This window comes from Triticum dicoccoides, chromosome 3A (genome assembly GCF_002162155.2).
Source record: "Triticum dicoccoides isolate Atlit2015 ecotype Zavitan chromosome 3A, WEW_v2.0, whole genome shotgun sequence".
NCBI classification, from domain to species: domain Eukaryota; kingdom Viridiplantae; phylum Streptophyta; class Magnoliopsida; order Poales; family Poaceae; genus Triticum; species Triticum dicoccoides.
The window spans coordinates 175,739,069-175,753,022 of NC_041384.1; positions in this window are offsets into that span (position 1 = coordinate 175,739,069).

A 13,954-nucleotide genomic window follows, 5' to 3' on the forward strand; every position below is an offset into this window, starting at 1 on the left:
CCCACAATTCATCGGATCTCAACAAACACACCGTAAAAAGAGTTACATCAAATAGATCTCCAAGAAGATCAAGGAGAACTTTGTATTGAGATCCAAAGAGAGAGAAGAAGCCATCTGGCTAATAACTATGGACCCGAAGGTCTGAGGTAAACTACTCACACATCATCGGAGAGGCTATGGTGTTGATGCAGAAGCCCTCCGTGATTGATTCCCGCTCCGACGGAGCTCCGGAAAAGGCCCCAAGATGGGATCTCTTGGGTACAGAAGGTTGCAGCGATGGAAATAGGGTTTTGTGGTGCTCCTGGATGTTTTCGGGGTATATGGATATATATATAGGAGGAAGAAGTAGCTCGGTGGAGCCACGAAGGGCCCACGAGGGTGGAGGGCGCGCCCCCAGCCTCGTGGCCTCCTCGTTGATTTCTTGACGTCTACTCCAAGTTCCCTGTATCACGTTTGTTCCAAAAATAACTCTCCCAAAGGTTTTATTCTGTTTGGATTCCGTTTGATATTCCTTTTCTGTGAAACACTGAAATAGGCAAAAAAACAGCAATTTGCACTGGGCCTTGGGTTAGTAGGTTAGTCCCAAAAATAATATAGAAGTGTATAAATAAGCCCATTAACATCCAAAACAGATAATATAATAGCATGGAACAATCAAAAATTATAGATATGTTGGAGATGTATCAAGCATCCCCAAGCTTAATTCCTGCTCATCCTCGAGTAGGTAAATGATAAAAAATAGAATTTTTGATGTGGAATGCTGTTGGGGAACGTAGTAATTTCAAAAAAAATCATGTGGGATCATGGTGATGCATAGCAACGAGAGGGGAGAGTGTTGTCCACGTACCTTCGTAGACCGTTAAGCGGAAGCATTACGACAATGCGGTTGATGTAGTCGTACATCTTCACGATCGGCCGATCCTCAGTACCGAACGTACGGCACCTCCGCCTTCAGCACACGTTCAGCTCGGTGACATCCCGCGAACTCATGATCCAGTAGAGCTCGGGGAAGAGTTTCGTCAGCATGACGGTGTGGTGACGATGTTGATGAAGCTACCGTGATAGGGCTTCGCCTATGCACCGCTACACTATGACCGAGGTGGATTATGGTGGAGGGGGGCACCACACACGGCTGGGATAGATCTTTGTGATCAACTTGTGTGTCTAGAGGTGCCGCTTCCCCTGTTCATAAAGGAGCAAGGGGGAGGTCGGCCGGCCCTTGTTGGTGCGCCAGGAGGAGGAATCCTCCTCCTAGTAGGAGTAGGATTCCCCTCTTTCCTACTCCTACTAGGAGGGGAAAGGAAGGGAGAGAAAGAGAAGGAAAGGGGGGCGCTGTCCCCCCTCTCCTAGTCCAATTCGGACCAGAGGGGAGGGGGTGCACTGCCTGCCCTAGGCCGGCCCCTCTCTCTTTCCCTTATGGCCCAACAAGGCCCACTAGCCCCCGAGGGGTTCCGGTAACCCCTCCGGTACTCCGATAAAATCCTGATTTTACCCGGAACTCTTCCGATGTCCAAATGTAGGTTTCCAATATATCAATCTTCATGTCTCGACCATTTCAAGACTCCTTGTCATGTCTGTGATCATATTCGGGACTCCGAACTACCTTCGGTACATCAAAACATATAAACTCATAAAACCGATCGTCACAGAACTTTAAGCGTGCGGACCCTACGGGTTCGAGAACTATGTAGACATGACCGAGACATGTCTCCGGTCAATAACCAATAGCAGAACCTGGATGCTCATATTGGTTCCTACATATTCTACGAAGATCTTTATCGGTCAAACCGCATAACACTATACGTTGTTCTCTTTGTCATCGGTATGTTACTTGCCCGAGATTCGATCGTCAGTATCCAGTACCTAGTTCAATCTCGTTACCGGCAAGTCTCTTTACTCATTTCGTAATGCACTATCCCACAACTAACTCATTAGTTGCATTGCTTGCAAGGCTTATAGTGATGTGCATTATCGAGAGGGCCTAGAGATACCTCTCCGACAATCGGAGTGACAAATCCTAATCTTGATCTATGCCAACTCAACAAGTACCATCGGAGACACCTGTAGAGCACCTTTATAATCACCCAGTTACGTTGTGACGTTTGGTAGCACACAAAGTGTTCCTCCGGTATTCGGGAGTTGCATAATCTCATAGACATAACAACATGTATAAGTCATGAAGAAAGCAATAGCAGTAAACAAAAATGATCAAGTGCTAAGCTAACGGTATGGGTCAAGTGAATCACATCATTCTCCTAATGATGTGATCCCATTGATCAAATAACAACTCATGTCTATGGTTTGGAAACTTAACCATCTTTGATCAATGAGCTAGTCAAGTAGAGGCATACTAGTGACACTATGTTTGTCTATGTATTCACACAAGTATTAAGTTTCTGGTTAATACAATTCTAGCATGAATAAAAACATTTAGCATGAAATAAGGAAATAAATAATAACTTTATTATTGCCTCTAGGGCATATTTCCTTCAGTCTCCCACTTGCATTAGAGTCAATAATCTAGATTACACAGTAATGATTTTAACACCCATGGAGCCTTGGTGTTGATCATGTTTTGCTCGTGGAAGAGGCTTAGTCAACGGGTCTGCAACATTTAGATCTGTATGTATATTGCAAATCTCTATGTCTCCCACCTGGACTTAATCCTTGATGGAGTTGAAGCATCTCTTGATGTGCTTGGTTCTCTTGTGAAATCTAGGATTCCTTTGCCAAGGCAAATGCACCAGTATTGTCACAAAAGATTTTCATTGGACCCAATGCACTAGGTATGACACCTAGATCGGATATGAACTCCTTCATCCAGACTCCTTCATTTCGTGCTTCCGAGGCAGCAATGTACTCCGCTTCACATGTAGATCCTGCCACAACGCTCTGCTTAGAACTGCTCCAACTGACAGCTCCACAGTTTAATATAAACACGTATCCAGTTTGCGATTTAGAATCGTCCGGATCAGTTTCAAAGCTTGCATCAACGTAACCATTTACGATGAGGTCTTTGTCACCTCCATAAACGAGAAACATATCCTTGGTCCTTTTCAGGTACTTCAGGATGTTCTTGACCACTGTCCAGTGATCCACTCCTGCATTACTTTGGTACCTCCCTGCTAGGCTAATAGCAAGGCACACAACATGTCTGGTACACAACATTGCATACATGATAGATCCTATGGTTGAAGCATAGGGAACAATTTTCATTTTCTCTCTATCTTCTGCAGTGGTCGGGCATTGAGTCTTACTCAACTTCACACCTTGTAACACAGGCAAGAACCCTTTCTTAGCTTGATCCATTTTGAACTTCTTCAAAACTTTATCAAGGTATGTGCTTTGTGAAAGTCCAATTAAGCGTCTTGATCTATCTCTATAGATCTTGATGCCCATTATATAAGAAGCTTCACCGAGGTCTTTCATTGAAAAACTCTTATTCAAGTATCCTTTTATGCTATCCAGAAATTCTATATCATTTCCAATCAACAATATGTCATCTACATATAATATTAGAAATGCTACTAAGCTCCCACTCACTCTCTTGTAAATACAGGCTTCTCCAAAAGTTTGTATAAAACCATATGCTTTGTTCACACTATCAAAACATTTATTCCAACTCCGAGAGGCTTGCACCAGTCCATAAATGGATCGCTAGAGCTTGCACATTTTGTTAGTACCCTTTGGATCAATAAAACCTTCAGGTTGCATCATATACAACTCTTCTTCCAGAAATCCATTCAGGAATGCAGTTACATCCATTTGCCAAATTTCATAATCATAAAATGCGGTAATTGCTAACATGATTCGGACGGACTTAAGCATCGCTACAGGTGAGAAGGTCTCATCGTAGTCAACTCCTTGAACTTGTCGAAAACCTTTCGCAACAAGTCGATCTTTATAGATAGCAACATTACCGTCAGTGTCAGTCTTCTTCTTGAAAATCCATTCATTCTCAATGGCTTGCCGATCATTGGGCAATTCAACCAAAGTCCACACTTTGTTCTCATACATGGATCCCATCTCAGATTTCATGGCCTCAAGCCATTTTGCGGAATCTGGGCTCATCATCGCTTCCTCATAGTTCGTAGGTTTGTCATGGTCAAGTAACATGACCTCCAGAACAGGATTACCGTACCACTCTGGTGCGGATCTTGCTCTGGTTGACCTATGAAGTTCGGTAGTAACTTGATCTGAAGTTTCATGATCATCATCATTAGCTTCCTCAGTAATTGGTGTAGGTGTCACGGGAACCAGTTTCTGTGATGAACTACTCTCCAATAAGGGAGCAGGTACAGTTACCTCATCAAGTTCTACTTTCCTCCCACTCACTTCTTTCGAGAGAAACTCCTTCTCTATAAAGGATCCATTCTTAGCAATGAATGTCTTGCCTTCGGATCTGTGATAGAAGGTGTACCCAACAGTTTCCTTTGGGTATCCTATGAAGACACATTTCTCTGATTTGGGTTCGAGCTTATCAGGTTGAAGCTTTTTCAAATAAGCATCACAGCCCCAAACTTTAATAAACGACAACTTTGGTTTCTTGCCAAACCATAGTTCATAAGGCGTCGTCTCAACGGATTTTGATGGTGCCCTATTTAACGTGAATGCAGCCGTCTCTAAAGCATAACCCCAAAACAATAGTGGTAAATCAGTAAGAGACATCATAGATCGCACCATATCTAGTAAAGTACAATTACGATGTTTGGACACACCATTACATTGTGGTGTACCAGGTGGCGTGAGTTGTGAAACTATTCTGCATTGTTTCAAATGTAGACCAAACTTGTAACTCAAATATTCTCCTCCACGATCAGATCGTAGAAACTTTATTTTCATGTTACGATGATTTTCCACTTCACTCTGAAATTCTTTTTACTTTTCAAATGTTTCAGACTTATGTTTCATCAAGTAGATATACCCATATCTGCTCAAATCATCTATGAAGGTGAGAAAATAACGATACCCGCTGCGAGCCCAATATTCACTAGACCACATACATCAGTATGTATGATTTCCCACAAATCTGTTGCTCGCTCCATAGTTCCGGAGAACGGCGTTTTAGTCATCTTGCCCATAAGGCATGGTTCGCAAGTACCAAGTGATTCATAATAAAGTGGTTCCAAAAGTCCATCAGTATGGAGTTTCTTCATGCGCTTTATACCAATATGACCTAATGGCAGTGCCACAAATAAGTTGCACTATCATTATCAACTCTGCATCCTTTGGCTTCAACATTATGAATATGTGTATCACTACTATCGATATTCAACAAAAATAGATCATTCCTCAAGGGTGCATGACCATAAAAGATATTACTCATATAAATAGAACAACCATTATTCTCAGATTTAAATGAATAACCGTCTCGCATCAAACAAGATCCAGATATAATGTTCATTCTTAACGCTGGCACCAAATAACAATTATTTACGTCTAAAACTAATCCCGAAGGTAGATGTAGAGGTAGCGTGCCGACGGCGATCACATTGACTTTGGAACCATTTCCCACGCGCATCGTCACCTCGTCCTTAGCCAGTCTTCGCTTAATCTGTAGTCCTTGTTTCGCGTTGCAAATATTAGCAACAGAACCAGTATCAAATACCCAGGTGCTACTGCAAGCTCTGGTAAGGTACACATCAATAACATGTATATCACATATACCTTTGTTCACCTTGCCATCCTTCTTATCCGCCAAATACTTGGGGCAGTTCCGCTTCCAGTGACCAGTCTGTTTGCAGTAGAAGCACTTAGTCTCAGGCTTAGGTACAGATTTGGGTTTCTTCTCTTGAGCAGCAACATGTTTGCCGTTCTTCTTGAAGTTCCCCTTCTTCTTCCCTTTACCCTTTTTCTTGAAACTGGTGGTTTTGTTAACCATCAACACTTGATACTCCTTTTTGATTTCTACCTCCGCAGCCTTTAGCATCGCGAAGAGCTCGGGAATTGTCTTATTCATCCCTTGCATATTATAGTTCAACATGAAGCTTTTGTAGCTTGGTGGCAGTGATTGAAGAACTCTGTCAATGACACTATCAACGGGAAGATTAACTCCTAGTTGAGTCAAGTGATTATTATACCCAGACATTTTGAGTATATGCTCACTGACAGAACTATTCTCCTCCATCTTGCAAATATAGAACTTATTGGAGACTTCATATCTCTCAATCCGGGCATTTGCCTGAAATATTAACTTCAACTCCTGGAACATCTCATATGCTCCATGACGTTCAAAACATCGTTGAAGTCCCGGTTCTAAGCCGTAAAGCATGGCACACTAAACTATCGAGTAGTCATCAGCTTTACTCTGCAAGATGTTCTTAACGTCATCAGCAGCATCTGCAGCAGGCCTGGCACCCAGCGGTTCTTCCAGGACGCAATTCTTCCGTGCAGCAATGAGGATAATCCTCAAGTTACGGACCCAGTCCGTGTAATTGCTATCATCTTTCAACTTTGCTTTCTCAAGGAACGCATTAAAATTCAACGGAACAACAGCACGGGCCATCTATCTACAACAACATAGATAAGCAAAATACTATCAGGTACTAAGTTCATGATAAGTTCAATTAATCATATTACTCAAGAACTCCCACTTAGATAGACATCCCTCTAATCATCTAAGTGATCATGTGATCCATATCAACTAAACCATAACCGATCATCACATGAAATGGAGTAGTTTTCAATGGTGAACATCATTATGTTGATCATATCTACTATATGATTCACGCTCGACCTTTCGGTCTCAGTGTTCCGAGGCCATATCTGCATATGCTAGGCTCGTCAAGTTTAAACCGAGTATTCTACGTGTGCAAAACTGGCTTGCATCCGTTGTAGATGGACGTAGAGCTTATCACACCCGATCATCACGTGGTGTCTCGGCATGACAAACTTTGGCAACGGTGCATACTCAGGGAGAACACTTTTATCTTGAAATTTAGTGAGAGATCATCTTATAATGCTACCATCGATCAAAGGAAAATAAGATGCATAAAGGATAAACATCACACGCAATCAATATAAGTGATAGGATATGGCCATCATCATCGTGTGCTTGTGATCTCCATCTCCGAAGCACCGTCATGATCACCATCGACACCGGTGCGACACCTTGATATCCATCGTAGCATCGTTGTTGTCTCGCCAACTATTGCTTCTACGACTATCGCTACCGCTTAGTGATAAAGTAAAGAAATTACAGGGCGATTGCATTGCATACAATAAAGAGACAAACCATATGGCTCCTGCCAGTTGCCAATAACTCTGTTACAAAACATGATCATCTCATACAATAAATATAGCATCATGTCTTGACCATATCACATCACAACATGCCCTGCAAAAACAAGTTAGACATCCTCTACTTTGTTGTTGCAAGTTTTACGTGGCTGCTACGGGCTGAGCAAGAGCCGTTCTTACCTACGCATCAAAACCACAATGATAGTTCGTCAAGTTAGTGTTGTTTTAACCTTCTCAAGAACCGGGCGTAGCCACACTCGGTTCAACTAAAGTTGGAGAAACTGACAACCGCCAGCCACCTATGTGCAAAGCATGTTGGTAGAACCAGTCTCGCGTAAGCGTATGCGTAATGTCGGTCCGGGCCACTTCATCCAACAATACCACCGAACCAAAGCGTGACATGCTGGTAAGCAGTATGAATTGTATCATGCACAACTCACTTGTGTTCTACTCGTTCATATAACATCTACGCATAAAACCAGGCTCGGATGCCACCGTTGGGGAACATAGTAATTTCAAAAAAATTCCTACGCACACGCATGATCATGGCGATGCATAGCAACGAGAGGGGAGAGTGTTGTCCACGTACCCTTGTAGACCGTTAAGCAGAAGCGTTATGACAACGCGGTTGATGTAGTCGTACGTCTTCACGATCGATCGATCCTTAGTACCGAATGTACGGCACCTCCGCGTTCAGCAAACGTTCAGCTCGGTGACGTCCCGCAAACTCACGATCCAGTAGAGCTCGGGGAAGAGTTTCATCAGCACGATGGCGTGGTGACGATGTTGATGAAGCTACCGTGACAGGGCTTCGCCTAAGCACTGCTACCTCTTGAGCACTTGCGTTGGTTTTCCCTTGAAGAGGAAAGGGTGATGCAGCAAGGTAGCGTAAGTATTTCCCTCAGTTTTTGAGAACCAAGGTATCAATCCAGTAGGAGGCTACGCGCGAGTCCCTCGCACCTACACAAAACAAATAAATCCTCGCAACCAACGCGATAGGGGGTTGTCAATCCCTACACGATCACTTACGAGAGTGAGATCTGATAGATATGATAAGATAATATTTTTGGTATTTTTATGATAAAGATGCAAAGTAAAATAAAATATATGAAAATAACTAAGTATTGGAAGATTTAAGATGATGAATATAGACCCGAGGGCCATAGGTTTCACTAGTGGCTTCTCTCAAGAGCATAGATATTTTACGGTGGGTGAACGAATTACTGTTGAGAAATTGACAGAATTTAGCATAGTTATGAGAATATCTAGGTATGATCATGTATATAGGCATCACATACAAGACAAGTAGACCGACTCCTGCCTGCATCTACTACTATTACTCCACACATCGACCGCTATCCAGCATGCATCTACAATATTAAGTTCATAAGTATAGAGTAACACCTTAAGCAAGATGAGATGATGTAGAGGGATAAATTCATGCAATATGATAAAAACCCCATCTTGTTATCCTCGATGGCAACAATACAATACATGCCTTGCTGCCCCTACTGTCACTGGGAAAGGACACCGCAAGATTGAACCCAAAGCTAAGCACTTCTCCCATTGCAAGAAAGATCAATCTAGTAGGCCAAACCAAACTGATAATTCGAAGAGACTTGCAAAGATAACCAATCATACAGAAAAGAATTCAGAGAAGATTCAAATATTGTTCATAGATAAACTTGATCATAAACCCACAATTCATCGGTCCTCAACAAACACACCGCAAAATAAGATTACATCGAATAGATCTCCACAAGAGAGGGGGAGAACTTTGTATTGAGATGCAAAAAGAGAGAATAAGCCCTCTATCTAATAACTATGGACCCGAAGGTCTGAGGTAAACTACTCACACTTCATCGGAGAGGCTATGGTGTTGATGTAGAATCCCTCCGTGATCGATGCCCCCTCCATCGGAGCTCCGGAACAGGCCCCAAGATGGGATCTCGTGGATACAGGAAGTTACGACGGTGGAATTAGGGTTTTGGCTCTGTATCTGATCGTTTGGGGGTACGTAGGTATATATAGGAGGAAGAAGTACGTCGGTGGAGCAACAGGGGGCCCACGAGGGTGGAGGGCGCGCCTGGGGGGAGGCGCGCCCCCTACCTCGTGGCCTCCCTGTTGGTTGCTTGACGTAGGGTTCAAGTCTCCTAGATCATGTTCGGTGAGAAAATCACGTTCCTGAAGGATTCATTCCGTTTGGACTCCGTTTGATATTCCTTTTCTTCGAAACCCTAAAATAGGCAAAAAAACAACAATTCATGGCTAGGCCTCCGGTTAATAGGTTAGTCCCAAAAATAATATAAAAGTGGATAATAAAGCCCAATAATGTCCAAAATAGTAGATAATATAGCATGGAGCAATCAAAAATTATAGATACGTTGCGGACGTATCAAGCATCCCCAAGCTTAATTCCTGCTCGTCCTCGAGTAGGTAAATGATAAAAACAGAATTTTTGATGTGGAATGCTACTTGGCATATTTTCAATGTAAGTCTTCTTAACTGTGGCATGAATATTCAGATCCAAAAGATTCAAGATAAAAGTTCAATATTGACCTAGAAATAATAATACTTCAAGCATACTAACTAAGCAATTATGTCTCTGTAAAATAACATGGCCAAAGAAAGTTATCCCTACAAAATCATATAGTCTGGCTATGCTCTATCTTCACCACAAAAAGTATTTAAATCATGCACAACCCCGATGATAAGCCAAGCAATTGTTTCATACTTTTGACATTCTCAAAAGTTTTTCAATATTCACGCAATACATGAGCGTGAGCCATGGACATAGCACTTTAGGTGGAATAGAATGGTGGTTGTGGAGGAGACAAAAAGTAGAAGATAGTCTCACATCAACTAGGCATATCAACGGGCTATGGAGATGCCCATCAATAGATATCAATGTGAGTGAGTAGGGATTGCTATGGAATGGATGCACTAGAGCTATAAGTATATGAAAGCTCAACAAAAGGAACTAAGTGGGTGTGCATCCAACTCGCTTGCTCACGAAGACCTAGGGCATTTTGAGGAAGCCCATCATTGGAATATACAAGCCAAGTTCTATAATGAAAAATTCCCACTAGTATATGAAAGGGATAACATGGGAGACTCTCTATGATGAAGATCATGGTTCTACTTTGAAGCACAAGTGTGGTAAAAGGATAGTAGCATTGTCCCTTCTCTTTTTTTCTCTCATATTTTTTTATTTGGGCCTTTTTATGTCCTCTTTTTTTTGTCCGGAGTCTCATCCCGACTTGTGTGGGAATCATAGTCTCCGTCATCCTTTCCTCACTTGGGACAATGCTCTAAAAATGATGATCATCACACTTTTATTTACTTACAACTTAATACTTAGAACAAAATATGACTCTATGTGAATGCCTGTAACACCCTCGATGCGACTATAGCTCCCACGTGTCGAGGCACGACTTAGAGACATAATCGCATTGAAGGCATATGTCGCAAGTAAGGCAATCTTCACAACATCCCATGTAATATGAATAATAAAGGGGAGATAACATAGTTGGCTTACACTCGCCACGTCAATCAAGCACATAAATAACATTACATCATCCAAACACTCATGGCCCGACTACGGCGCCAAAATAAAAGATAACCCAACATGCGACACGATCCCGATCACCCCAACTGGGCACCACTACTGATCATCAGGAAAGGAAACATAGTATCATTGAGAGTCCTTGTCGAACTCCCACATGAGCTCAAGCGCGTCACCTGGAGCGGAATCATCAGGCCCTGCATCTGGTGTAATAGTAATCTGTGAGCCACAGGGACTCAGCAATCTCGCACCCTCGCGATCAAGACTATTTAAGCTTATAGGTAAGGCAAGGTAAATATAAGTGGAGCGGCAGCAAGCAACTAGCAAATATGGTGCCTAACTTATTCGCAAAAGAGAGCGAGAAGAGGAGGCAAAGCACGAGCAAGAAACTAGAGGACAACCTGCGCAAACATTACTCCAACACTATGTCCGCTTCCCGGACTCCGCCGAGAAGAGGCCATCACGGTAACACACTCAGTTGATTCATTTTAATTAAGTTAAGGTTCAAGTTATCTAGAACCGGGCATTAACAAATTCCCATCTGCCCATAACCGCGGGCATGGCTTTCGAAGTTCAAATCCCTGCAGGGGAGTCCCAACTTAGCCCACGACAAGCTCTCACGGTCAATGAAGGAATAGACCTCCTCCCGAGACGTTCCGATCAGACTCGGTACCTCGGTTCTTCAAGACACTTCGACAGGTTAAAACAAGTCTAGCAACACCGCCCGAATGTGCCGACAAATCCCGATAGGAGCTGCGCATATCTCGTTCTCAGGGCACACTCAGATGAGCAAGACGTCGGGTAGGCCAGCCCAGAGTTGCCCCTGGTAGCCCCGGACATCGCTCGGTTGGACCAACACTTAGAGGAGCACTGGCTCGGGGGGCCAAAATAAGATGACCCTCGGGCTCCGGAAACCCAAGGGAAAAAAAGAGGCTAGGTGGCAAGTGGTAAAACCAAGGTTGGGCATTGCTAGAAAAGCTTTAATCAAGGCGAACTATCAAGGGGTTCTCATTATAACCCAACCGCGTAAGGAACGCAAAACCCGGGAACATAACACCGATATGACGGAAACTAGGGCGGCAAGAGTGGAACAAAACACTAGGCAAGAGGCCGAGCCGTCCACACTTTACCAAGTATATAGATGCATTAAGATAACATGGCAAAATAATGATATCCCAACAAGTAAATAAATATTCCAACCAGGAATGGCCTCCAATCTTCACCTGCAACTAGCAACGCTATAAGAGGGGCTGCGCAAAGCGGTAACATAGCCAATCAACGGTTTGCTAGGACATGGTGGGTTAGAGGTTTGACATGGCAATTTGGGAGGCTTGAAAGCAAGTGGTAGGCATCATAGTATTGGCATAGCAAAAGAGCGAGCAATCTAGCATAACAAAGATAGTAGTGATTTTGAGGGTATGATCATCTTGCCTGCACAGTTGTCAGAGTTGACTGGATCCTCGAAAGCAAACTCAATGGGCTCCTCGTTAGCGAACTCGTCTCCTGGCTCTACCCAAATAAGACAAACAAGCAATAAGGACACAATCAACCACGTGCAAGGATCAAACAATAGGATGCATATGCAAGATGTGACAGGAAATGCAAGTACCTGGCCTTAACATGGAAATACAAGTGTGCCACGAGAAAGATGAGATGAAATCGCTTGAAAATGATATAAAGAACGCCGGAATTGGAGTTACGGTTTGGAAATGGCAAGCAATTCAAATATGACACCGGTCTGCGATTTACAGCAAGTAGCCATCTAAATGCAACGAGATGAACATGCTACAGCATTCAAACATGACAATAGAATACATGGCAGGGATGCATTCAAGATTCTTAACAAAAGTCTAGCACTGAGCTACGGCCAATTCATCCCTTAACAGGTTCAAACAAGCATGGCAAAAATGCATATGGTAAACAGATTTCAGACTTAGTGAAATTAACACTTTTCTGGAATTTCAGATCGGATAGCACTCTTCGGAGCAACAAAACTACATGCTACAGGACCTGAAAATGGCAAAGTAAAGCATGGCATGGAGCTACTCAAAGAACTTAAGAAAAGTCCCTTAGTGACCTTGAGCCATAAAGGATCAGAAAATACAATTGCAAGCATGTGAACATGGCAAAAACATAATCAGTTTTTAGACCTGGTGAAAACTGGAGCATGTTGAAAACAGATATCAAGTAGGCATGTTTACGAGCTCGATGCACTCACTACGGAGCAAGGCATGATAAACTAAGCATACACCCATCAAGAATACACAAAATGCAAGCTAGAAATGGCAATAACAATAGCATGGCATGCACGGATCAACTACAACATCCTCGGCAAAATCGCTGACTAGTAGACAATCCGCCCAGATTTACAAAGTAGCAAAAGTAGAGCTCGATTGACTCAAGCTAGGGTGCTCCATAATTGTAAAAAAGACATGGATGGATAGAGAACTACGATATTAACAAAACATCCTTACTGATCATCCTCAAAAGAGGCACGGATCATTAGGAAACAACATGCACATATGGCCATATGAGCTAAACAGGTCAAGGACTTAGTGGAAATGCTAAGTCCCTGAAAACAGAATTACCAAGTGCCTCACTTGGCAAGCTTGTGCTAGTCACCACACACATCACAAAAATACATGGGTTGCACCTCTGGAAAGATTGCAAAACCCTTAACAAAACATATGTAGAGCTCAAGGGCATATCATGCACACATTAATCATGGCAAAAAATGACAAATATCTAAATGGAGTAGCAGATCTGACAATTATCTCAAGTAGCCCTCTTCTAACAGCATTTCGGGCATCAAGATGAACTCAAATGAAAATGATGCAGTGAGATGAAATGATTTACTCTCTAAGACGAACATTTTGATATGCTATATGCCCAAATCGGAGCTACAGATGCAAAGTTACGGCACGATGAACAAGAGCATATGGATATGAGATTTGAGGACTTAGGGAAAAATCCGAAGTCACCTAGGTTTTACTGTAGCGGCGGATCCAGATCGAGCGGGCATGCGAACCGAGGTGGACTGGGAGCTCGCCGGAGCTTCTCGCCGGAGTAGGAGGGAGAGGCCGGACGGGACTTGCCGGAGATGGGGAGGAGCGGGGCCGGCGCGGTGTTTGGCGGCGACGGATGAGGGCG